This window comes from Mobula birostris, chromosome 4 (assembly GCF_030028105.1).
Source record: "Mobula birostris isolate sMobBir1 chromosome 4, sMobBir1.hap1, whole genome shotgun sequence".
Classification (NCBI taxonomy): domain Eukaryota; kingdom Metazoa; phylum Chordata; class Chondrichthyes; order Myliobatiformes; family Myliobatidae; genus Mobula; species Mobula birostris.
This window is the reverse complement of record NC_092373.1, coordinates 132150179-132177041: the sequence shown is the minus strand read 5'-3', so window position 1 is coordinate 132177041 and position 26863 is coordinate 132150179.

The following is a 26863-nucleotide window of genomic DNA, read 5'->3' as shown; positions in this document are numbered from 1 at the left end:
AGGGGATGGGGAATGGTGAAAGAGAGGGTGGGGAGCCATTACTGGAAGTTCAAGAAAGTGATGTTTATGCTATCAGGTCGGAGGCTACCCAGACGGAATATAAGGTGTTGTTCCTCCAACCTGAGTGTGGCCTCATCATGACAGTAGAGGAGGCCGTGGATAGACATATCAGAATGGGAATGGGACGTGGAATTAAAATAGGTGGGCACTGAGAGATCCCGCTTCTTCTGGCAGATGGAACGTAGGTACTTGGCAAAGTGCTCTCCCAATCTAGTTCGGTCTCACCGATATACAGGAGGCCACACCGGGAGCATCGGACATGGTAGATGACCCCAACAGATTCACAGGTGAGGTGTGGTTTCACCTGGAAGGACTGTTTGGGGTCCTAATGGTAGCGAGGGAGGAGGTGTTGGGGCAAGTTCCACTTGCAAGGATAAATGCCAGGAGGGAGATCAGTGAGAAGGGATGAATGGATGACGGACGAATTGGGGAGGAGGGAAAGATGTGCTTGGTGGTGGGATTCTGTTGGAGATGGCGGAAGTTCCGGAGAATTATGTGCTGGACGCAGAGGCTGGTGGGGTGGTAGGTGAAGACAAGAGGAATCTTATCCCTGGTAGGTGGCAGGAGGATGAGGTAAGAGCAGATGAACATGAAATGGAAGAAATGCGGTTGAGAGCAGCATTAATGGTGGAGGAAGGGAAGCCCCTTTCTTTGAGAAAGGAGAATTTCTCCTTCGTTTTAGAATGAAAGGTCTCTTCCTGAGAGCAGATGCGGCAGAGACAGAGGAATTGAGAGAAGGGGATGGTATTTTTACAAGTAACGGGGTGGGAAGAGGTATTGTCCAGGTAGCTGTGAGATTCTGTGGTTTGTAGTAGATATCAGTAGATAAGCTGGCTCCAGAGATAGAGATAGAAATAGTGAGATCAAGGAAGGGGAGGAAGTTGTTGGAAATGGACCAGGTAAATTTTAGAGCAGGATGGAAGTTGGAGGCAAAGTGGATGAAGTTGACAGGCTCGGCATGGGTGCAGGAAGCAGCACCAATGCAGTTGTTGATGTCGCGTAGGAAAAGTGGGATCGGACATCAGTGTAGGCTTGGAACCTAGACTGTTCCACGTAGCCCAGAAAAAGGCAGGCATAGCTGGGACTCATGCAGGTGCCTATGTCTGGACCTTTTGTTTGAAGGAAGTGGGAGGAACCAAAGGAGAAAGAATTAAGAGTGAGGACAAGTTCTGCTAGATGGAGGAGAGTGGTGGAGGGGAACTAGTAGGGTCTGGTGTCCAGAAAGGAATGGAGAGCTTTGAGGCCTTCCTGGTGGGGGATGGAGGTGTATAGGAATTGTATGTTCATAATGAAAATAAGACGATGGGGGCCAGGGAACTTGAAATCATTGAAAAGATCCAGAGTGTGTGAAGTGCCACGGATGTAGGTAGGAAGGGACTGAACTGGGGTGGGGGGGGGGAGGAATAAGGCAGAGTTGAGGTATGCAGGTATCAGTTAGGTGGGGCAGGAACAAGCAGAAACAATGGATCTGCCTGGACAGACAGGTTTGTGGATCTTGAGTAGGAGGTGTAGAAATGGGAGGTGCAGAGTGAGGGAACTATGAGGTTGGTGGCAGTGAATGGGAGATCCCCAGAGTTAATAAGGTCAGTGATGGCATGGGAGACAATGGCCTGGTGTTCCTTAGTTCCACTTCCCATTCCCATTCCAACATGTCAATCCATAGCCTCCTCTACTGTCACAATGAGGCCATGCTCAAGCTGGAGGAACTACACATATTCCATCTGGATAGCCTAAGCCTGATGGCATGAACATTGATTTCTTGAACTTCCAGTAATGGACCCCCCCTTACCCTCTCCTTCACTATTTCCCATCCCTTTTTCCCTCCCTCACCTTGCCTGCTCATCATTTCCCTTTGGTGTTCCTCCCTCCTTTTCTTTCTTCCATGGCCTTCCAATCTCTTCTATCAGATTTCCCTTCTCCAGCCCTGTATCTCTTTAACCAATCAACTTACCAGCTCTTTACTTCATCCCTCTCCCACCCGGTTTCAAATATCACCTTGTGTTTCTGTCTCCATTCTCTCACATTTTAAATCTACTCCTCATCTTTTTTTCTCCAGTCCTGCCGAAGGGTCTTGGCCCAAAGTATCAACTGTACTTTTTTCCATAGATGCTGCCTGGCCTGCTGAGTTCCTCCAGCATTTTGTGTGTGTTGCTTAGCAGAAATAAAAACAGGTGTTAGGTTGTTGATGAGCACATGCTACTGAATAATACTGTGGATAATAGCTTACTTCACATTGCAAATGAATAATAGTTATTCTTATTTGGTCAATATAAATGATTGCTCAACTGTTGGGAACTATATCTTTAGATTGAATGCAAATGTCAAAATCATCTAGGTAGGAATTAATGTACTCATTGTTCATTTCCCCAGATGAATTATTAGTCAATTAACTTAACTCTATACCATCATACTTCTTCTTAGTTGGATAAGTTTCATTTACTTTTGTGAAAATGTTATTTAAATAATTTTAATGATTCTTCCATTTGTTCCTTCTCAGGAATGTAAATACTGTTGATCACAAGTTTGACTTTTATAGCATTTTATTGGAACTGCTCTATGAAGTGCACAGGTGAGATTTGGCTACACTGATAAATGATGAGCATTCAATAAGAATTATTAGAAAAAGAAAGCCTAAATTGATGTCTTCATGAATAAGTGCCCAAGATATGAGTGTTATGAATCATCATCATAAGTGAAATTTGATTGGATGTTTCAAAATACATGGAACTAGCAAACGAGAAGATTTACTAATTAAAATTCAATAACTCAATTTTGATGTATAAGTGCTCTAGGACAATTATAGTGTAAATTGTATGTTTAACTTTACTGAGCTTGGATTTCCTTGCTAAAAACAAACATTGTTTTGTGATATCATTTTTACGAATTGAAATACAAGCACTGGAGGTGAAATCTCATTGGATGTAAGTACTTTGAGTGAAATGGGTCTTTTGGGAGTAAATTCATGAATAGTGAGAAAGTAATGCCCTAGAAATATGATCAAATATTTACTTATTGCAGGGTGCTGTGATGAAAATCAACTTTTCCTGGAAGGACAAGCAGTTTGGGTACTTCCAAGTTCAGTCAGACACTCATTATGACTGGCATGGACCATGATGGCATGGTGTTGAATTTCTGTTGCTAGGAATACACAAATTAATGTCATTCCTCATTTTTCTGGCACTGGTGTATAAAATCATGCTTCTCTTAAGTATGTCTCTTGCTGGCCTAGACACAAACTGGCAGCCTATTTTTGCAAGTAATTTAGGCAGTCATTTGCAAATTTTGCAATCTGTAGCAGAACATTCTCAAGGCCACTCGCTCATTCACAAACCCATTCCTAATCAATTATGAGTCATCTGGTGTGATCCACTGACAACTTGGAACTTGGATGCTCTTACATTGTGCACACAAGCAATCATTCCACTGATTTTGCTGGAAAAATTGAATCTGGAAAATAGGCATGGGCAGGGATCTGGAGAAGGAAGTTTTGCAGGTTCATTACAGGAAAGCCAGGAGACATTGGTTAACTCCTCTGCTTTTCAACGACAATTAATGTGTCATGTTGATTTGCCAAAGTTCAACCCATAGAGGATGATGATAATGTATATTTCATGCTCTATTCCAGAATGCTGAACTGTTCCTGAATCAAAAGTGTATCTACTCCCTTAATGGTTTACCATGGCAGGAATTTGCTAATGGTCAATGCTAATATTCTGGAAGGTTACATTACTCCTTTCTTCTAATGCTTTCATAGGTGCCCTACACTTCATTGATAGATGAATATTGGGAGATATTGACTATCACTTTCTTAAATAGCTTCTAATTTACGTGTGCTCTCTAGTTTCTGCAGCTGAATAAAGAATAAATGGAAGAGAGTGAGATGGAGAGTAGTGTCTAGATGTATTTTCAATAACTGTCTAATAGACCACCAATTCTTGCCATACACAGCACATTGTTTCAAAAGCAAAGTACTGGGTATGCTGGAAATCAAAAAACAATGAAAATATCAATTGTAACGAAAGCTCAGTATGCCAGGCAGCTTCAGTGGGGGGCGGGGGGAGGAGAGAGAGCGAGAGGGAGAGAGAGAGAGAGATAAAGAATATGAGAATGAGCTTTTCAGATTCAGGATCTTTTTCGTTTAAACTGGGCAAAGCTGGACAAAAGTCTATAATGTACAGAAAGGGAGGTAAGGAATCTGAAGAAGTTCTCTAAGAGGATGAAAGTCAGAATGAATAAATTGATCCTGTGGAAACTCCAGCCCAATATACTTGCAGATGCTGGGAAGCTGAAGCAAAAATAGACTTTCCAAAAATGCTCAGCATGTCAGGCGGTATCTCTGTTGCCTGGGGAGAATATTGGAAAATATGGTTCAGTGTGAATCATTTACCAGAACTGCCTATTCTGTTTCTAGTCTATTTATTTGTGATCTGATTAGTATATGAAACAGTTCAAACGTTAACATGTTTCTGTATTTTTTGCTTTGCTGATGAACATAAGTATAATTTCTTTTGAGCTATCTTTCCTCCCTGTTCGTTATCTTCTGAGATCTGTGGATACTCACTCAGACATGCTTCTGTTTCTCTGTACTCAGTATTCTGTAATTCACTGTGTACTTGTTTGTCTTTGTTGCTCTTCCTAAATGCCTCACTTCATTCTTTTCTGGGTTAAATTTAACTCTTCTGTGACCACCTAAGCAGTCCATTGATGTTTATTTGAGTCCTATAGCTTCCAATTTTAATATCATCTATGAAGTCCTTAATACACTCCTTGAATTTATCCAGATCATTGTCATATATGACCAAAGAGCAAGCAGACTAACAGGGTCCCCGCTGAGCCCTACTTCTTACAGCCTTTCAGTCACTTAAAATCTCATAAACTTAAATCTCAGTGGGAGAAAGGAAATCAATATTTCATTTCTCCCGCTGAACTAAATTTGAAGTTTCTCTTAGAACCTGGAGTATGTTTATCTAGATCTGTCAATTTATGCACTTTAATGCTAGTCCTTTTGAAATGTCCTCCTTGTTAATATTTATTATTTCCAATGTTCACATATTTCCTCCTTGTTATCAACATCTGTATTATTTTGGCATTCAAAGATGACAGAGAGAAGGCAATCACATAGCATTGTGCCACCACAATCAATATTCTGTTTTGTTCTCACATCATTTGATTTTATATTTCCTTTTATTTATTTTGAAGCTATTATTACTCTTACCTTGATCTTTTTCTGCCATTGTTCTTAATGCATTTTCTTTGTTCTTCCCAAAGTTCCTTTCTAATTTTGCCCTTACATGTCAGCACCTTAAGTTTTCATATTTTACCTTATCTATTCTGTATGGTCCTTGATATTGGAGAAGGTCAATACGAAAGCGCTCCCTTCCAAATGGGAACACATTTAATCTGAATCCTGATTATCTCCTTTTTGAATGCATCACATATCATTGAAACTAATTTGCCTTCATAAAGCAGTTTCTGGCTCATCATTTTTCTAGAAAAATAGCCTTGACCCTGCTTACTCTTATTCTACCCCGTTGGGCCCTCTCATCCCTTCTCTTCTCCAGACCTCTCTCTGGTTCCCCTCCTCCTTCCCTTTCTTCCACGGTCCAATGTGCTCTCTTATTTGAGATTCCTTCTTTGGCCTTTTACCTCTTCCACCTATACTCTCTAACTTCGTATTTTACCCCCCTCCTCTAGTTTCACCTATCACCTGCTAGCTTGTACTTCCCCTCGCTCAATCTTCTTATTCTGGCTTCTGCACACTTCCTTTCCAGTCCTGATGAGGGGCCTTGGTCTAAACTGTCAACTGTTTATTCTCCCCCATAGATGTTGCCTAACCTGTCCAGTTTCTCCAGCATTTTGTGTACGTATGTTGCTGAATGTTTCCATTATCTTCAGAACGCCTTGTGTTTATAGTATTTATGTCTCTGGTCTATCTGAGTTTCTGATTGTTGGTGACCCTAAGATATTGATGGCGGGAATGTGATGCTATTATTGACTGTGAAAAATAAAGGGGTTAGATTCTCTTTTGTTAAAGGAGGTCTTTGCCTGATACTTTTGTGACCTGAATGCTACCTGTTACTTACCAGCCCATATCTGAATGCCTATTAGGTCTGACTGCATTGAAGTTGGGATCAATTTATTTGCCAATTGAATTGAATGTTATATAAACATTGGCAAAGATCTCCAATTCTAGAACGTTCTTAATGAAGCAGCTGAAGATAAAGAGCTACAATGTTATATTAGCTTTGTGATGATTATTTGTCAACAAACATTAACTGTCTTATCTTCCCTTTGAGTGAGGCAGGACTGTAGCATTTGGAATATTGTCCCTCGTTGTTGACAGTTTTCCAGACAAATGTGCTCGTAATGTGAAAAGCAGTCACTTTCATCTCACTAGTTCATTTCTTTGGACCATGTTTGAGCGAGGGCTCTGAGGAAGTTCAGAGTGGCGAAGTACTTGTGAAACGCAAAGTGGGCATTACTGAGCAGGTTATTGGTGAGTAAATGCTACAGATAGCAATATTGGAAATATATTGAATCACTTAGCTGGTGAATAAAAGTAGACTGGTAGCTAGCAAAAGTAGACTTATCGTTTTTTGTGAACTTGATTGTTGCCACAGCCTGGATATGGATGTGGCAAGTTCTGGGACATGGTTTTTCACAAGGAATTAGATTCTTTTTTGTTAGTGGAGTCTTTACCTGATACTCGTGTGAATGGGGATGTCCCTCCTGTTAACAATTAAATTGCCACAGTCATTAACAACAAAGTGGCAAATGGACTGATCTGTCAGTTGAGGGAGGACTGTGAGCAGGAGCTGGGAGAACTGGTGAGATGAAACAACTAAACTGCAGAAAACAGAATGTTGGACCAAAACTACAGAATGTACTTTATTCTGATGTAACAGCAACTAAGGGAGAAAAGGTGCTATTTATGTCTTATGGACAATTGAGTGGGCATAGGTCATAATTTTTCCCTATGTCCACATCATTCATAAATACACCACAATTACATTAGCCTTTTTAATTATCTTTGGCACATGGTTCTTGCATCTCTCTGCTTCTTCTCCATTTCTAGTTTCTCAAAATATAGAAGATTCCCCAATCTATTTTGGGTCCAAGATAATGACTTTATTTCTTTTGAGATTATTTTGCTCATTGAATTAACCTATTGCTATCCCTTCGCAACTTTTTCACCCACCTGCCACCTGTATTCTTAGTGCTGCAGCTAGTATTCTAATCAGCAGGTTTGCACATAATATATGGCTCTAAATTTCTTAGCAATTCACCCATGATGTTTGTGAAAATCTGACACCCCAAAGCAGATTTTTGGCAGAATGTTACTCAAATAAACAAATCTAAAATGTTATTTTGCCTTCAGTTTCATGTATTTCCTTTTTGTTAAGGGCTGTCTGTATGGAACAACACTGAATGATTTTTGGAAGTCCACAAATTGCACAGCCAGAACATTTATAACTACAACTTCAGATACCTCCTCAAAAATATTAATTTGGTTCATTAAACATAAATTATCCATGGAAAAATACAGTATATGCTGCCTCTTCAAGTAAGTTACCCCCTTCCTTCACTCCCCCTCCCTTCTTCAGATGACCTTTTGGATCATTTGGGAAATGGAAGGATTGATTGACAAGAAATACAGGGAGGTAGTTACACCTAAAGTGCAGGACATAGGCAATTTGGTGACCATCAGAAGAGTGATAGGGGATAGGCAGCCAGTGCAGGGTATCCCTATGACTATTCCCCTCAATAACAATGAGATTGTTTTTGATATTTTTGGGAAGACAGCAGATTCACGTTCCTGGTACTGATTCCGGCTCTGTGACTCAGAAGGGAGGAGGGAGCAGAGGCAAGCAGGGGTGATAGGGGATTCATTGGTTATTCCTAAATCTTGGTATTTTCTTGTGCTTGATTTGACCTCATCTTTCCTCATTATCCTTGTGAACTGTTTTTCATATAGATGCAAAATAAGGGGATTAATTGTATGTCTCTTGAAATGGTTACAGAAGTTATGAAGCACAGTTAATGCATAACATTCTGATGAAATGGGACTGCTATTTTATGCTATCTGCTCAATTACATGATTGCTGCCTCAAAGCAGGTTCTATCTTTTGCATGACTAGTACTACCTAATTCTGGCTTTCACTACTTACATACAGGACCGCTTAAATCTATCCTCAACTACTAATCAGTTTGGTGATCTTACATGTGTGGTGAATTGTGTAGCAAGTGCTGGCAGACATACTCTACCCACCAACCGCATCATAAGCTTCAGATGCCACTAAGTTCAGCAAATCCCCCAGCCCGTCGTAGGTTTATTGACAATCACTATTAATCAGGAATGTAATTAACATTTGATTAAAAACAGTGAAAACTCTCGGTAAGCCTGGCATCATGTGTAAAGTGCAAAAGTTAATTAAATATTTTAGTTCGGGATCTCCTAGTTATTACCAGTATTTTTAATTGCTCAATTTCTAATTTCCAGTATCTGTTGTTTCCTGCTTTTACATCCTAGCTAACGTTACTGCTCCATGGCATACATAGCACCATGGTCATCACAAATCTACAGCTCACAGTTTGTATGCACTTCCATCCTGACCAATGCAGCAACTTAATACAAGCATAATAATTAATGCCTGGCCCCTTTCTTGAAGGTAAGGGATGGGCAGCCAACAGTTGGGGGTTGGCATAGCTGTATTACTTTAAGCTGATGAAGGTGGATATTGTTTAGAATAGCAGCAATGGTGTGGTGACCACTCAAGGTGACCATATCATCATATCTAACCCTCTTTCTCACAACATTTGTACTCTAAATCCATAATCTCTTCTTCATTATAAAGTGCAAATGGTATACAGGTATACCTTTACTTCCACTTCCCCATACCATAACCCTTTCATTGTGCCTCTCTCTTTCTAGCCATTAAGACCATAAGACCATAAGACAAAGGAGCAGAAGTTGGCCATTCGGCCCATCGAGTCTGCTCCGCCATTTTATCATGAGCTGATCCATTCTCCCATTTAGTCCCACTCCCCCGCCTTCTCACCATAACCTTTGATGCCCTGGCTACTCAGGTACCTATCAATCTCTGCCTTAAATACACCCAATGACTTGGCCTCCACTGCCGCCCACGGCAACAAATTCCATAGACTCACCACCCTCTGGCTAAAAAAATTTCTTCGCATCTCTGTCTTGAATGGGCGCCCTTCAATCCTTAAGTCATGCCCTCTCGTACTAGACTCCCCCATCATGGGAAACAACTTTGCCACATCCATTCTGTCCACTAATTTTAATTAGATCAGATGGCTGAAGTTCAAGCGGAGAATGAAGACAAAGATATTCATTTTATCATTTGTCATCAGTTAAAATATTGATATCACGCATAATTGAGAGTTTAACTATGAGTGGGTTTTCACATGATGGACACTGATCGCTATACCTTGTACAGTATACTTTGAGCAGGAAGATTACTGCCAGCTGACTAGTGATCTGGTGCAGAGGTCTTAAATGAAAACTTATATAAAAATCAAGTAGCATGTAGGAGTGCAGAGCAAAATATCCTCCTTTTTCACCAGAGAGTTGGTGGTGTCCAAGTACAGCTTCTGAAGGGTGTTATTGTACCTGACACCATTAGAATGTCTTGCTGTTGTCTTGGAGTTTCTAATTTCTATCATGTAAGCTCAGTTTTTCCAACTTGCTTATTAGAACTATTACCAGCAGGTGAGGCAGCAATGTGTAGCATAATCCACTATTTTTTCTCAGGATGATACCACTTGCAGTCCCACTACTGCCATTGCCATGCTGCTCCTGTAGTTTTGCTATTAGCCAGCCAGCTGATACAGCTGAACTTCATGTTGTCAAGCTGATGCAATCTCCTTGGCCATTTCCACTCTTTGGCATTGAAAGTCAGCAACCGGCCTGTAGTCGTGCTGCAGCCACTTTGTATGAGCACAAGTCAGATGATTTAAATGGAGGTGGCACAGAATGGAAGCAGCATGAGCACTAATAGTACACCAGGCATGATGCACTTTATATGCTCTCAACCAGCTGAACACATGGGTAGAAGAGCTCTTTTTAGTGGCAATATATTTCTGATATGCAGTCAATAGTGCCCTGAACATAAGGAAGTTGCTAGGCTAGCATACCTGCCTTGCCTGCTGCTGACCAGGCAGAAGGAATGAAATGTATTCACTTTGATTACAATATGTCAGTCTTTTCTGTGCGAGATAATGTTTAATAAATTTGAGATTTTGCAGATGCTTCTGTTATGTTTCGTAATTCCAAAACATAAAACTAATCAAAAGAAAACCACAGGGAGACCAGGGATTATGTGTGTACTTCTTAGTTTAATTTTTTCCTTCAGCGAGGTGCTCATATACATCACATGGTGGTGTAATGATGTACGCCATTCAGGTAGCTTTACATTTATAATGAATAATGTAAACAACCAAAGAATGCTTAATCAAACAATATATTTAAAAATATTACTGAAAAAGCACAGCATAGAAAAAAATAAATTGTCCCATTCAGGCCTAAAGATTTAATCACTGTGGAGGATTTCTTAATCTTGTGGGATAACGTCTTTCCTGACAAGAGGGTCACTTTGCCTGGCTGTGAAGACAATCTCAGGTTCTGGGGTCTCCTCTGTGTTGGTTGTAAGAGTTAACTCTGGGACTGCAGGAGGTGGTTCTGACTGTTCCAACCACCTTTCTTCTCCAACAGTTGACCTTAACCTTTCCACGTTCTCTAAGCACCCACTTTTAATAATCTCTGTAGTCCCTCAGCAGCACTGCTTATCCGAGAGTGAACCATTGCTCCTCTTTGTTTAAGGAACCCTCAATTTGTTTCCGCCGTTGGTCCTGCAAACTTTCTCTGAGTTTCGGTTTGAGGAGATCCAAACGTAAGTGCAAGGAGTGAACCAGGCACAGCATAGCTGGTGAGTTGTTTTGTGGAGTGTGCTGGATTGCGATATGCAAAGAGGAAATTGGCGGGCTTCTGACTCAGTGTCAGAGTAGTGTGTTCTGATGACATTGCTGACGGTGGGTTCTTTAGACTCTGGATAAACTTTTCTACCAAACCATTTGTAGCTGTGTGATACGGTGCAGATGTAATGCCTTATTCCATTTATTTTCAGGAATGACTGAAACTGTTCTGCAAACAAACTGTGGTCCATTGTCACTTACCAAGTGTTCTGGAACACCAGTCCTTGAAGAGAGCTTTCTTAACTTATCAACACCGTGCAAGTCTGCAGTGGAGACTGTGGGGAACACTTCTGGCACTTTCTAGCTACATCCACTACTACCAGGAAGCCTGTGTCCATGAATGGTCTGGCAAGATCCACATGAATCCTCTGCCAGGGCAATGCAGGCCATTTCTAGCGATGGAGAGGTGGTACTCTTGGCATCTTCTGGATGTATTGGCATCCAAATCAGCGCATGGTAAACTGCTCAATGTGCTGATCTACCCCAGGCCACCAGACAAAACTTTGAGCTCATGCTTTAATTCTGACCATGCCTAGATGACTAGTATGTAACTCACCCAGTACTTCAGCTCTCAGCTTGGATGGTACAACAACTCTCAATCCCCACATAAGGCAGCCCCTGTCAAGGGCAAGTTCATTCCTGTGCTGGTAAAAATGGATGGGGGAAATGGGATTTCTGTTGCACACTCCAGATATTTTGGGTAACCGTGTCGACCTGAGACAGTGTGCGATCTTTTCTGGTTTCCCTTTGGATCATCTCTGTCGTAATGCAGAGACTTTGATTTGCATGAGGGAGAATGCATCAAGAAACTTACAAAAGTGTCCTCTTTTGTAAGTTTTTCATGTACTTCCTTTCCAAGGGTAAACGGGGTGACCCATCATCATTTCCAGTTGTCCTCTTGAGTTGATCTTCTCATTGTGTCCTCCAAGAAACAGAGCAGATCTCTGCGTTCATACTGCTGCTGTTACTGAAATACACTTCTGTGGAGTGAAAATGGATTCTAGTGTTTGATGGTTGGTAATGAAGGTAAACACTCTCAAGTACTGGTTGAAATGTTTTACACCCCAAAGAATACTCCAGGCCTTTCTGTCAATCTGTGCGTAATTTTTCTCTACAGTGGTGAGGGAATGTGATATAAAGGCTATGGGATGTTCACATCCAACACTCATAACATGTGACATGACTGCACCTATACCATAAGTTGAGGTGTCACAGGCAAGCTTCTCTGGACGATGTGGATCATAGTGTGTGAATAACATGCCTGACGTCACCATTTCCTCTACCATTTTGAAGGCTATCTCACTCTTCTTTGTCTGTTGTCATTTCTTCCCTATCTGTAGAAGTGAGTTCAAGGAGTGGAGCACAATAGCCAGGTTTGGCAGGAACCTTTTATAGTATTTGACAAATTCTAAAATGGACCATAACTCTGACACGTCGTTTGGCCTTGGGGCATCTGACGTTGCTTGAATTTTCTCAGCACACTTGTGTAATCATCGTGCATCAATGGTGTGACCACGGTAAAAGATGCTTGGTTTCAAGAATTCACACTTGTTGTGTTGTGCTCTGAGCCCATAATCTTCTAATCTTTTTAACATTGTCTTGGGATTTTGGAGATGTTCCTTTTCATTCTTACCAGTAACAATGATATTATCCAGGTAATACCAAGTGTCTGGGTAGCACCTGGTCCATAGCTTTCTGCCAGAGCGCAGGTACAGGTGCTATGACAAAAATAAGCTTATTATATGAGTGTTCATGGTGAGAAACACTTCGGACTCTTCTTCCATCTCCATCTGTAAGTAGGCATCATCTAAGTCCACTTTGCTGAAATATTTCCCTCTAGAAAGGTTTGCAAAGATATCCTCTTTCCTGGGCAAAGGATACTAATATATTTTCAGTACTAGATTGATAGTGACCTTAATGTCACCGCTGATCCTGACAGACCCATTCCTCTTGCCTGCTGGGATCACTGCCATTGCCCAAGGGTTCCACTCAACCTTGGTAAGAAATCCTTCAGCCTGCATATGATCTAGCTCACTGGCTACTTTAACACGGATGGCATTGGGAACTGGACGGGTTTTGTAAAACTTGGGTGTTGCATTTTCATTTAACACTATTTTACCCTTATGTTTGAGTTTTCCAATGCCATCCTTGAACACTGCTGAAGCATTAACTAGCACCTTACTTAATTCACTTTCAATTGATTCTATTATTGGGAATGTGGCCTGCAAATGTTGGATGGATCCCCAATCAAGCTGTAGTTGTCTCAGCCACTCACGTCCCCACGATGCTGGGCCTCCTGCTTTCACCACATACAAGCCCAATGTGGCCTGTTGGTGGTTGGTACCTCACTGTTACAAATGCTTCTATTGATACAGTGTTTTCAACTGCTCTTTTAGGTGTAAGTTGTGCTTCAGTTCAGAGCAATTTTTGAATGACATCCTGTAAGATTCTACAAGCTAAACCACCTCTCAGTGCATCATTAAAGACCATCACTGAATTGACAATCCTCAAACAACTTCTTAAATTCAGCTATGTAAGCTGAAATAAACTCCACATCATTTTGATTCTACTTAGGAAACCAAAAGCATTTTGGTTCTAAATGTTCTTGCATTACTTTCACAATATCACCAATGCTCATTTCGGCTGGTTTGGTTGCAGCAATTAAACTTCTAAGCAAACTGGATGCTTTTCCACCCATTCCACTCAATAACTGTCATATGCTTTTACTGACTTTTTCATTGGCTTCAAAATACTGCTCTATTTGCTCAGTGTGCAATATCCAGTTATCTCTTTTGCAAAATCAAACACTTCTATCTTTCTGATGTAGCCAGCCATTTCTGCATTTTTTATTTATGACTCTTATCACTGGTATTTACTGTTTATGAACCTGTGAATTTGTCCACTTTCTGTCTTTTTTTTAACTTGACCTTCTCATTGTGCTTTTACTTTAACTCAAACATCTCACTGTGCTTCAACAGGGAGGTAGTCATCTTGGGCTTATTTAAAGCATCATCATCACCACTGTTATGTTTTGTAAGGTGAGGTGCTCACATGGTGGTGTAATGATGTAGGCCATTCACGTACTTCTATGTATAACCCATAATGAATTGCATAAGCAAACAAAGAATGTTTAACCAAACATTATAATTATGATATTACTCATATATTACTGAAATATTAAATACACTGCAGATTCTAGCTCTAGTTTTGAAGTTCAGTCAAAAGAAGTACTTGTTTAGAGTGATAGCCACTGAAAATATAGTCCTCAGTTTTTTGTGAAGTTATAATTGTCTCAGCAGCATGTTATAGATTTTAACAAGGACACCCTTAGTGGATCAGGGCGATCTCAAATATTTCTTTACTGAGGTTCACAATGAAGACACTTCACTATGTTCCCTCCCCTCAACATCGTTCTAGTTCAGTTCCATAGAATTTTTTATTTATTTTCCAACCACGCTAGACTGTAGGGAAATGACTACTTGTTGTCTCTGATCCCATTGTTACTATGACACCATCTCGATGATACGTAGCTGATGTACGTAGAAATTGTACATTCAAAAATCTGTAACTCTTAAAGAAGTCCAGTGGTTTGCATTGCATGTTCATCTTACATTTCCAGCATTTTCTTACTGATTTCCCCTGGCATTATCGATGTTAATAATGCTTGGCCGATCACTAATAAGATGTAAATGAGACCTGATCATAAGTTGATTGGGGTTCCTATTACTGATGTCAGACATGGCCGTAACACCTATCGTCCACCAATTCATACAACATAAGTAAGTAAACTCCTCTCTTTCCTTAATGTATACATGGTTCTGTCACTCCAATGTTTACTTCTGTTTCTTGTAGGAACCTAGAGATGCCAGGTCTCTCCGCTGCAGCAGGCTCAGCAATATGATTCCACAATTTTCTAATTTAATGTGACACACATCTTAACATCATTTTTTTTTAGGCTAAGTGTTTGCCCTATACTTGTATGGAGTGCTTTGAATTATTTTTCTGCATTAAGTGTCTATTCAATACATGGTGCGTATTTGTTGTAATGCCTGATTGTTGCAATTAGTTTATGGGATGTTTGGTGCCAAAGCAAAGCTGCAGTTGTCCTTGTATGCAGGAGCTGGGTCTGTAAATTGGAGCTGCAAATATTGACAAGATGGACTACATGTCAGCGTACTCTTATTAAAAAGAGAAAGCAATTCAGATAAATAGATGTTGTTACAGACAAATTAATATTTATTATCGTGCAAATCCCTTTATCTTTCGGGGTGGTCAATCATTTATTTTGTAGTAATTAAATTGTAGCCTAGAAACCAAATTTAAAGTTGAAGATTTGCACTTCCCAAGCAGCCACTTTATTGTATAATCTACCAAAATAATAAGATTGGTTACTCCCTAGAGCATTAGCATTGGATTCCCGTTGCTGAGACTGAGTCTTTAACCACGTGTTCCTGTCTAAAGAGTTCAGTTGTTCTTTGTTAAGAGATAAAGCCCATCACTCTCACTACTCCACCTGAAGTCTTGCATTACAGGCAGTAACGTGAGACTACCTTCATTGTTTATTGATATTTACAGTATCAGATTGAAGATGAGAATCTGCAATTCACGGCTGATTAATGGCATGGTGAAAGTATTTAAGTAGCACAGAATAGGGCCTTTCAGACCAACACGTCTGTGCTGACTGTACAGAATCTATCTCTATTAAAGTCAGTTTTCTTCTCATATCCCCAACAAAGCCTCTGCCTTGATTTCCTGTCATTTGGCAGCAGTAGGGATAATTTACAATACTTAACTAATCAACAGACTAGCTTGGCCCTGATATGTGTGGGCAAATCAGAGCACCAATGGGAAACCCACGTGGTCACAGGGAGAACATGCAATCTCCACACAGAAAATACCCAAGGTTGGGACAGAACCCAATTCTTTGCAGCTATGAGGTAGTGATCCACCTACCTAGGACAGCCCAACATCCATGGAAGCTCTTTGTCACCCATCCACATAGTTGGCCTTTGAGTGCAGAACAGAAGCCTAGATATTGGATGTTCTTTGTCACTTCTCCACATTTGAGCGCAGAGCAGGAGCCTTGACAATGGAAGTTTTTTGTCATCTGTCTACATTGCTGGTCTTTGAACGTGGAATGGAAGCTTGGACTCCTGATGTCCTTTGTCCCATGTCCATGTTGCTGATCTCAAGTGCAGAGTGTGGAGCAGAGGTCTAGACTCCAGTGTCCTTCGTAACTACATTGCTGTCCTTTGAATGTGGAGTATGGAACAGAGGGCTAGACTCGGCCTGACCTTTAAATCTCCAACATCCCTGTACCTAAACCCTAATGTGATCCTAACTCCCCTACGTCTTCGTCTCTAAACCCAGCCTGACCCCTAACTCTCCTTTCTATCCCCAAAGCCATCCCTATGAACTTCAGGAACGAGTAAATCCGAGTGACGACCTCAATGGAGTCGGTAGCTCAGCGTAGTCTTGACATGTGCCGAGTTCCATGTCAAGTCAAGTTTGTTCTAGGATTTCTGATGTTATGCAGAGAAAAAAATTCTATCTCATATGCCCTTTCATTGGTAGAGCTACGTACATATATGACTGTATAATTATTTTTAAATTTGTTGTTATTTGAGCTGCAATTAATAGTTCAAATGCTTTCCTCTGGAGCAGATTGCTATCACACCACCCCCCCTTACTTGTCCTTCAATATTTATAAGCTTGTGCATATTGGACATATATCCTTAATTATTGTTGGATCAAATTTCTGGATCTTGCTACCTAAGAGTAGTGTGGACGTGTCCTCATCAACTGCAACCTCACCAGTTCATGTGGTAGCTCACCAACCCCTCTTCATAAGGGCACTTGAAAATGGACAATGAATGTTAGTCTTACCAGTAGTATCCACATTCAGTTATGAAACAAATAACAACACTTATTGTTGACTTCATTCTTTATGAATAGCTGATGTTTCATTGGAGGAGTACTTTGGAACCAGTGACCATAACTCTATTAGTTTCAAGATAGTTGTGGAAAAAAGACAGGACTGGTCCTTAATTCACACCCTAAATTGCGAGAAGGCTAATTTTGATGGTGCCACACAGGAACTCACAAAAGTTGATTGAAAGTCTGTTTAGATGCAAAGCGATGTCAGGCAAGTTTCAAAAGTGAGATAGGAAAAGTTCAAAGAGAGTATGTTCCTGTTAGAGTAAAGGGCAAAGCTGATAAGATTGGGGAACTTTGATGAATAATGTAAGAGTTTTGTCCAGAAAAAGAAGGAAGCAAATACCAGATGTGGGTAGCTGGGATCAGATGAGTCCCTTGAGAAAATTAAGTGTGTAGGGATAAACTTAAGAAGGAAATCAAGAGAACAAACAGAGACCATGTTTTATCCTTGGCAGATAAGGTAAAAGAAAATTGTAAGAGATTCTGTAACTTTTTTAAGAGCAGAAGAATACCTAGGGTAGAATTGTTGTGAGCTTTCTGTGGAATATGTGAGATTCTGTTGAATACTTCTCATCTGAATTTACTGAGGAGAATGACATGGAAGCTAGTGAACTCAGGGGAAGGAACAGTAACATCCTGGAACATATCAACATGACTGAGGAGGAGGGATAGGAGGTCTGTAAATGCCTAAGAGTAGCTAGGTCCTCAGGACCTTGCCAAGTGTTTCCTAGGACCGCGGACTGATACCGGGATGCAAAGCATGCGGGGGTGCAGCGGTAGCCAGAGCGCATCCAGCACATCTTTAAGAAAAAAGCCGAAATAAGCTAATTAATTAGGTTCCACCCAGCACGTAAATGTTGGCCCAGATCAGAGGCGATTGCCAATTTCACTTGCTCTACGCGATGTTCACTCCTCTTTCCAGGGCGCTGGAGCCCTTAGCTGTTCCATTGTTTGGTCAATTTAAACACCAGCCCAGACAGGCTAAAAAGACAGGGCTGTCAGGATCAAGGTGACATGTTGAATCTACACAAACTTCTGATAAAGTATAGGCGCTGCCGTGCTTTCTTTGTAATGACAGTTACGTGCTGGTCCCAGGACAGATCCTTTGACACTTTTCAGAGAGAGAAATAGCGATCCTTAATGCCGAAGAATTTAAAGTTATTAACCCTCTCCACCTCAATTCCTCCAATGAAGATTGGCTTCTGGGTGGCACCTAATTAATTAGCTTGTTTATTTCGGCTTTCTTCTTAACGATGTGCTAGGTGCGCTCCAGCTACCGCTGCACCCCTGCATGCTTCGCGGCCTGGTATTGGTTCACGGCCCGAAGGTTGGGCAACACTGTCCTAGCATATTATGGGAAGCACTAGAGGAGATTGTTGAGGCCTTGACAAAGAATTTTCTGTTTTTATTAACCACAAATGGTTACCGGAAGACTGAAGGATAGAAAATGTCATGCCTTTATTTAAGAAGGATGCAGGGGTAAGCCAGAGAACTACTGGCTGGCAAGTAGTACATAAGTAGTGGGAAAGTTATCAGACAGGATTCTGAAGGATAGGATTTATTTGCATTTGGAAAATCAAGGACTCATTGAGGTAGCCAGCATTGCTTTGTACGTGGGAAATCATGTCTCATGAGTTAAATTGAGTTTTTTGAAAAGTTAACCAGAAGGATTGATGAAAGCGTGGCAGACATTGCCTACATGGACTTTAACCTTTGACAAGGTCCCACATGGCAGACTTTCCCAAAATGTTAGAACCGGAATGTTAGCCAACTGGATGCAAAATTATCTTGTGTGGTAGGAGACAGAGGATGGGCATGATTGGTTGTCTTGAAGGCTGAGACTAGTATTGCCTTGCAGGGATTGATGTTGGATTCTTTGTATTTGATCATTGCGTATGTGTTGAACATATCTACAAGTTACTTCATTGAGAGGACTGTGGCAGATTAATTTTATGATGGTATTGATTTTTTAAATAAAAAAACTGGTTTACAAATGACAAATGACCAAAGGGAACAACTGCAATATAGTGCATTTTTAAGTAGTTTCAAATAAGAGAAAATTTGAGTGCAGATGCTGGAAATCCAAAGCAACACACACACAACATGCTAGAGGAGCTCAGCAGGCCAGGCAGCATCTTTGGAAAAGAGTAAACAGTCGACATTTTGGGCCAATGAAGGGTCTTGGCCCAAAATGTCAACTGTTTACTCTTCCACAGATGCTGCCTGGCCTGCTGGGTTCCTCCAGAATTTTGTGTGTGTTGCTTAAGTTAATTACCCCTGGTATAAATGTAACATTAGCGAACTCATTGTAGGCAAATTCAGTTTTCAATGAGTTTTTAGCTGATTCAATTTATTACGGACCAGCTAGTAAATTACTTTCTGCTTTGTATTCTTCTTTAGTTACTTTTAATTTGGTGTTTTTGCATGAATTCTTTGAGAGTAAACACTAGTTCTTAAAGGAAGCAGAATTGTTTGGTTTTGACTATGGCATATTCTTTTGCCTGTCAACTGACAACAGTGATGTTACAGTTTTCGACAAACTGATTTTGTCCTTTTTTTGCACAAAAGGCAGGTGATGCAAGTGGTCTGTGGCAACTCCATTCCTCACGAGGTTAAAGTTTTCCATTATTTATTGTCTGTAATTGGCTGTGTTTTGCTTAAAATCAGAAGGAATTTCTATCATGTCTTCAAATCTGGAAGAAACAAGATCAAGAAGAGCACAAAGTTGGACTAATTGGAAAGCTATTAAGAGCCTGCATTGGCAAGATAAACTAACTCACCTCCATTTATGCTGTTTACCATACCGCTTTTTCCCGCAGCGCTAAACAGTAAATTGGAGGCTTGTATTTAAATTTCACAGTGCTTAAGTGAGACATATGTTAATAACAGTCTCAGATTTTAAAATTTTTAATAAATCTGCTTTGTTCATGATTGTAGTGCTAACCTGGTGAAAACAGATCACAAACAAGCTATAATGATCTAACATGACACAGTTACAATAAATTTTAGGATATACTGTGGTACTCACAATTAATAGATTACTTGTGATCTGTTTTCACCAGGTCAATCTTGAACAGAGCTTTGAGGCAGATTTATTCAAAATTCTAAAACCTGAGACTGTTATCAACATATGTCTCACTTAAGCAGTGTGAAATTTAAATTGGTGATCATCATTATGGTCTTGTTCAAAGATTCTGTGAATATTTTATTACTTGTAAAGACAATAATCATGGGAAATGTTTCCCAAAGACCCAATACTGCATAAGCATTCAACATGGCATGTACTTTATACTCTATACTTTATTGTCGCCAAACAATTGGTACTAGAACATACAATCATCACAGTGATATTTGATTCTGCGCTTCACACTCCCTGGATTACTAATATTAAATATTAAAGATATTAAAAATAGTTAAAGTTAGTAAATATTAAAAATTTAAATTATAAATTATAAATAGAAAATAGAAAAATGGGAAGTAAGGTAGTGCCAAAAAACCAAAAGGCAGGTCCAGATATTTGGAGGGTACGGCCCAGATCCGGGTCGGGATCCATTCAGCAGTTTTATCAGGGTTGGAAAGAAGCCGTTCCCAAATCTGGCCGTACGAGTCTTCAAGCTCCTGAGCCTTCTTCCGGAGGAAAGAGGGATGAAAAGTGTGTTGGCTGGGTGGGTCGTGTCCTTGATTATCCTGGCAGCACTGCTCCGACAGCGTGCGGTGTAACGTGAGTCCACGGACGGAAGATTGGTTTGTGTGATGTGCTGTGCCATATTCATGATCTTCTGCAGCTTCTTCCGGTCTTGGACAGGACAACTTCCATATCAGGTTGTGATGCACCCTAGAAGAATGCTTTCTATGGTGCATCTATAAAAATTAGTTTTAGGAGACAGGCCAAATTTCTTTAGTTTTCTCAGGAAGTAAAGGCGCTGGTGGGCCTTCTTGGCAGTGAACTCTGTTTGGTTGGACCAAGTCAGGTAACTTGTGATATTGAACCCGAGGAACTTAAAGCTTTTGACCTGTTCCACTTGCGCACCACCGATGTAAATTGGGTCGTGCGGTCCGCTACTCCTTCTGAAGTCAACAACCAATTCCTTTGTCTTGCTGACGTTGAGGGATAGGCTATTGTTTTCGCACCATGCCACCAGGTTCTTAATTTCCTCTCTGTACTCAAACTCATCATTACCTGGGTTACGGCCTACAATTGTTGTGTCATCAGCAAACTTATACATTGAGTTTGATGGAAACTTGGCTACACAATCATGGGTGTACCGTGAGTACAGCAGGGGGCTGAGTACACAGCCTTGTGGGGCACCGGTGCTCAGAGTGATTGTAGAGGAGAGCTTGTCCCCTATTTTTACAGCCTGGGTCCTGTCTGTGAGGAAGTTGAAGATCCAGCTGCAGATCTCAGTGCTAAGGCCCAGGTTCCGGAGCTTAGGCATCAGTTTATTTGGAACGATGGTATTAAAGGCAGAACCATAGTCAATGAAAGGGAGCCTTACGTATGCGTCTTTATTCTCCAGGTGTTCTGAGGAGGACTGTAGGGCCAGAGAGATGGCATCTGCCGTTGACCTGTTGCTCCGGTAGGCTAGTTTGCAAAAGCTACATTTACATATCTGCTTTGTTGGATGAGGGAGCATAAAGATTAAAATTCTTTCTGGATCCTAAAAAAATATTATTTTGCAGAAGCAACTTTGTTCATTAGTGAACATCAATAATATGCTATAATGCTGTGAAATTGAGTTGCATTGATAAATAAGAGCTGCACAATTCAAATATCAATGTAACTGAAGATAAATTGCAAAAACCCAACTAATATCAGGGTTGTTCATAAAATCTGGTTGATAGTCATGATTTGTGCCACTGAATAGTTTGGTGCTTAGGACCCATGTGGAGTGATATCATTTGTCATGGAGCATTATGAGATCAATCTTGGTCATATTTTTCTACTTCAGTAAATCATCAACAACTCATAGGGAAGTATTTTATCATAGTGCTGCATTCAGTACATCTGTGTAATTTATAGGATCACTAATGCCATTGATACTTAATTCTATAGTAAACTACAGAATACCTTGGAAGCTGCTTAGTTATATTCAGGAGATACCAACTTTTGCAACAGTAATGCTGGGTTAGATATGCTGTAACTTTGTACTTTTTCTCATCATGGGTACATATATGGAGCTTCAGGACAGACTTTGGAGGCAGGGTGAATATACCCAGGAGATACATGAGACTGTCGATGCTGGAGCAAAAAAAAAAACAACTGGAAGAACTCAGTGGGTCAGGTACCATCTGTGGAGGCAGAAGGATGGTTATCATTTCAGTCGAGACCCTGTATCAGGTCCTGATGCAGGGTTTTGACCCAAGGCATCAACTGGACCCCTGCTTCCATGGATTAATCTAGGTATCTCAAGGAAGGACGGGAAAGTTAGCGCATCATCTGCAGAACCTGTTCCAACAAAAATATTCTTAGTGTCGTGGTCTGGTCCGTGAAATCCGCATTCCAGTTCACAGTCCGGTCCATGTTCCTTATTCCAGGTTTTCCGGTTTCCCCTAGTTCCTGTTGAGGCAGCTGATTCTCGTTTGGTCTGGATTCATAAATAGCTTCAGGATTGAGCCTCTGGTTGCTGGATTGTTCCTGTTCTCACCCATTGTCTGAATCCCTTCTCTGCCCCTTCCTCCTGAAGTCTTGCCATGCCCCTGCAACCTGTGCCTGAAGCCTTGCCTTGCCTTGCCTCACCTGAAGCCTTGCCTCATCTGAAGCCTTGCCTTTCCTTGCTTCGTCTGAAGCCTCACTTCGCCTGTAACCCTCACCTGCACCGCTGTCTAGTTCAATCGCTGGAGCAAGATAAGGAACTGTCTATCATTGTTTTGAACTGTCTCTGTGTCCACACCTTCACTAGGTAAGTCCGGCCATTTGCCGCTACCTAGTGTTTTGACCCGTCTGTGCCCGCGCCTTCGCTAGGCAGGTCCAGCCGTCTGCCGCTGCTTTGTGTTGGGAACCGTCTCGTCATATTCTGCATTCTGTGTAATGAGTCCCAGTGCTACGTCCTGTATCCAAGGAGGGGTCCCAGCTCTGTGTTCTGTGTATGAGTCCCGCCCCTACGTCCCGTTTCCAAGGAGGGGTCTAGGTTCTGCGTTCCTGTCTCTCCCTTGACCAAGGCTCTGTGTTCCTGTCTCTCCCTTGACCAAGTCAAGGCTTCGGGATCTCGTCCAGCCCTAGCTACAATCGAAGAACCTTGTCCTGTCCAAGCCATGGCTTTGTGTTCTCATCTTGTCCATGTGTCTTGCCCAGCCCAGGATTACCTTGGCCAGCCCGATGCTGGGGTTCCCTTGTCCTGTCCGGGAGTCTCACGTCCAGTCCTGTTGCCTCTCCTCGTCCTGTAGCCACGCCTTGTCCTCGCCTAGTTCTGGAGTCCGAGCCTGACTTAAGTCCCAGGTTCTGGGTCCTTGCCCAATCTCTGGCTCGGAGTCCATACCCAAGCCTCGAAGTACCCTAGCAATGAAGAACCCAAGCCATGTCCAGTCCTGTAGCCACTTTATGTCTTTGCCTAGATCCGGGGTCTGAGCCCGAGTCAAGATCCAGGTTTCGGGTCCTTGTCCAGTCTCTGGCTCAGAGTCCAAACCCAGGCTCCTAGTTCCAAGTTCCATGTCCTGGTTCCGCTATCCTAGTCAAGTCCTACCCCAGCCCCTGTATCCTTGTCTCATCCTGGGCCTGTGTCATGTCCAGTGTCCTTTCTTCCCCACTTCCCTTGCTTTCTTGACTAACCTAATCCTGTTCATTGTACTTCAGTGTCTGTGCCTGCATTTGGGTCCACTCTCAGCATGCCCCCATTATGACAGAACAGTCCAGCCAGACTTGGACCCAGCGACACAGACACTCGTTTAACTCTCGCTAGCCTGGGCTCTCTCCTGTTGAATGCCGCCCCCACCCGCCCGTGTTGTTCATAATCTGGGGAAGCCTTTTGGTTCGCCAGGAGTCTCCCATAGAGCGGGGGGTACTGTCATGGTCCGGTCCATGCTCCTTATTCCAGTTTTTCCGGTTTTCCCCAGTTTCTGTTGAGGCAGCCGATTCTCGTTTGTGCTGGCTTCATAAATAGCTTCAGGATTCAGCCTGTGGTTGCTGGATTGTTCCTGTTCTCACTCCCTGTCTGTATCCCTTCTCTGCCTCTTCCTTTGGAAGTCTTGCCATGCCCCTGCAACCTGCGTCTGAAGCCTTGCCTCGCCCAGCCTCGTCTGAAGCCTTGCCTCGCCCAGCCTCGTCTGAAGCCTTGCCTCGCCTAGCCTAGCCTTGTCTGAAGCCTTGCCTCGTCTGAAGCCTCGCCTCGCCTGTAACCCTCACCTGCATCGCTGTCTAGTTCAATCGCCGGAGCAAGATAAGGAACTGTCTATCGTTGTTTTGAACTGTCTCTGTGTCCACTCCTTCACTAGGTGGGTCTGGCTGTTTGCTGCTACCTAGTGTTGGGAACTGTCTGTGTCTACACCTTGGCTAAGTAGGTCCGGCTGTCTGCCACTGCCTTGTGTTGGGAACCGTCTCGTTGTATTCTGCATTCTGTGGAATGAGTCCTGGCCCTATGTCCTGTAGCCAAGGAGGGGTCCCGGCTCTGTGTTCTGTGTATGAGTCCCGCCCCTACGTCCTGTTTCCAAGGAGGGGTCCCGGCACTGTGTTCTGTGTATGAGTCCCGGCCCTGCGTCCTTTTTCCAAGGAGGGGTCCCGGCTCTGTGTTCCATGTTCCTGTCTCTCCCTTGACCAAGGCTCTGTGTTCCTGTCTCTTCCTCGACCAAGTCAAGGCTTCGGGGTCTCGTCCAGTCCTAGCCACAATCGAAGAACCTTGTCCTGTCCAAGCCATGGCTTTGTGTTCTCATCTTGTCCATGTGTCTTGCCCAGCCCAGGATTACCTTGCCCAGCCCGGTGCTGGGGTTCCCTCATCCTGTGCTGGGGTTCCCTTGTCCTGTCCTGGAGTTTCACGTCCAGTCCTGTTGCCTCTCCTCGTCTTGTAGCCACGCCTTGTCCTCACCTAGTTCTGGAGTCTGAGCCTGAGTCAAGTCCCAGGTTCTGGGTCCTTTCCCAGTCTCTGGCTCAGAGTCCATACCCTAGCCTCGAAGAAACCCAAGCCCTGAAGAACCCAAGCCATGTCCAGTCATGTAGCCATGTCATGTCTTTGCCTCGATCCGGGGTCTGAGCCCGAGTCAAGACCCAGGTTTCGGGTCCTTGTCCAGTCTCTGGCTCAGAGTCTAAGCCCAGGCTCCTAGTTCCAAGTTCCATGTCCTGGTTCCGCTATCCTAGTCAAGTTCTACCCCAGGCTCTGTATCCTTGTCTCATCCAGGGCCTGTGTCATGTCCAGTGTCCTTTCTTCCCCACTTCCCTTGCTTTCTTGACTAACCTAGTCCTGTTCCTTGTGCTTCAGTGTCTGTGCCTCGCATTTGGGTCCGCTCTCAGCACGCCCCCATTATGACACCTGGAGCCGTGCTCTTACTTTCTTATATTTTAAAGAATGTTTCTGAAGGCAATGGTTTTATAAGGCACTGAGAAGAAAAGCAAACAGGACTACAAGGGCATATAGAATCATAGAAATGTTGAAAAACTACAGCACAATATAGGCCCTTTGGCCCACAATCTGTGCCGAACATGTAATTACATAAAAATTATCTAGGGTTACCCATAGCCCTCTATTTTTCTAAGCTCCATGTACCTATCCAGGAATCTCTTAATAGACCCTATCGTATCCACCTCCACCACCATCGCTGGCAGCCCATTCCATGCACTCACTACTCTCTGCGTAAAAAAAACTTACCCCTGACATCCCCTCTGTACCTACTTCCAAGCACCTTAAAACTGTGCCCTCTCGTGTTACCCATTTCAGCCCTGGGAAAAAGCCTCTGACTATTCACACGATCATTTGCCTCTCATCATCTTATACACCCTCTGTCAGGTCACCTGTCATCCTCCTTCGCTCCAAGGGGGATAGGCCAACTTCACTCAACCTATTCTTGTAGGGCATGCTCTCCAATCCAGGCAACATCCTTGTAAATCTCCTCTGCACCCTTTCCATGGTTTCCACATCCTTCCTGTAGTGAGGTGACCAGAACTGAGCGCAGTACTCCAAGTGGGGTCTGACCAGGGTCCTATATAGCTGCAACGTTACCTCTTGGCTCCTAAACTCAATCACACGGTTGATGAAGGCCAATGCACCGTATGCCTTCTTAACCACAGAGTCAACCTGCATAGCAGCTTTGAGTGTCCTGTGGACTTGGACCCCAGGATCCCTCTGATCCTCCAAACTGCCAAGACTCTTACCATTAACATTATATTCTGCCATCATATTTGACCTACCAAAATGAACCACCTCACACTTATCTGCCACATCTCAGCCCAGTTTTGCATCCTATCAATGTCCTGCTGTAACCTCTGACAGCCCTCCACACTATCCACAACACCTCCAACCTTTGTGTCATCAGCAAATTTACTAACCCATCCCTCCACTTCCTCATCCAGGTCATTTGTAAAAATCACGGAGAAGTGGTCCCAGAACTGATCCCCAAGGCACACGACTGGTCACCGACCTCCAAGCAGAATATGACCCATCTACAACCACTCTTTGCCTTCTGTGGGCAAGCCAGTTCTGGATCCACAAAGCAAAGGTCCCATTGGATCCCATGCCTCCTTACTTTCTCAATAAGCCTTGCATGGGGTACCTTATCAAATGCCTTGCTGAAATCCATATACACTACATCTACTGCTCTACCTGTTTCAATGTGTTTAGTCACATCCTCAGAAATATGTTTTCCTGGACAACCATCTTGTAGAAGTAAACATGAGTGTTCAGCTTGTAGAAGTTAATATGACTTTGCTTCCAAGTAAGTATAGGGAGCT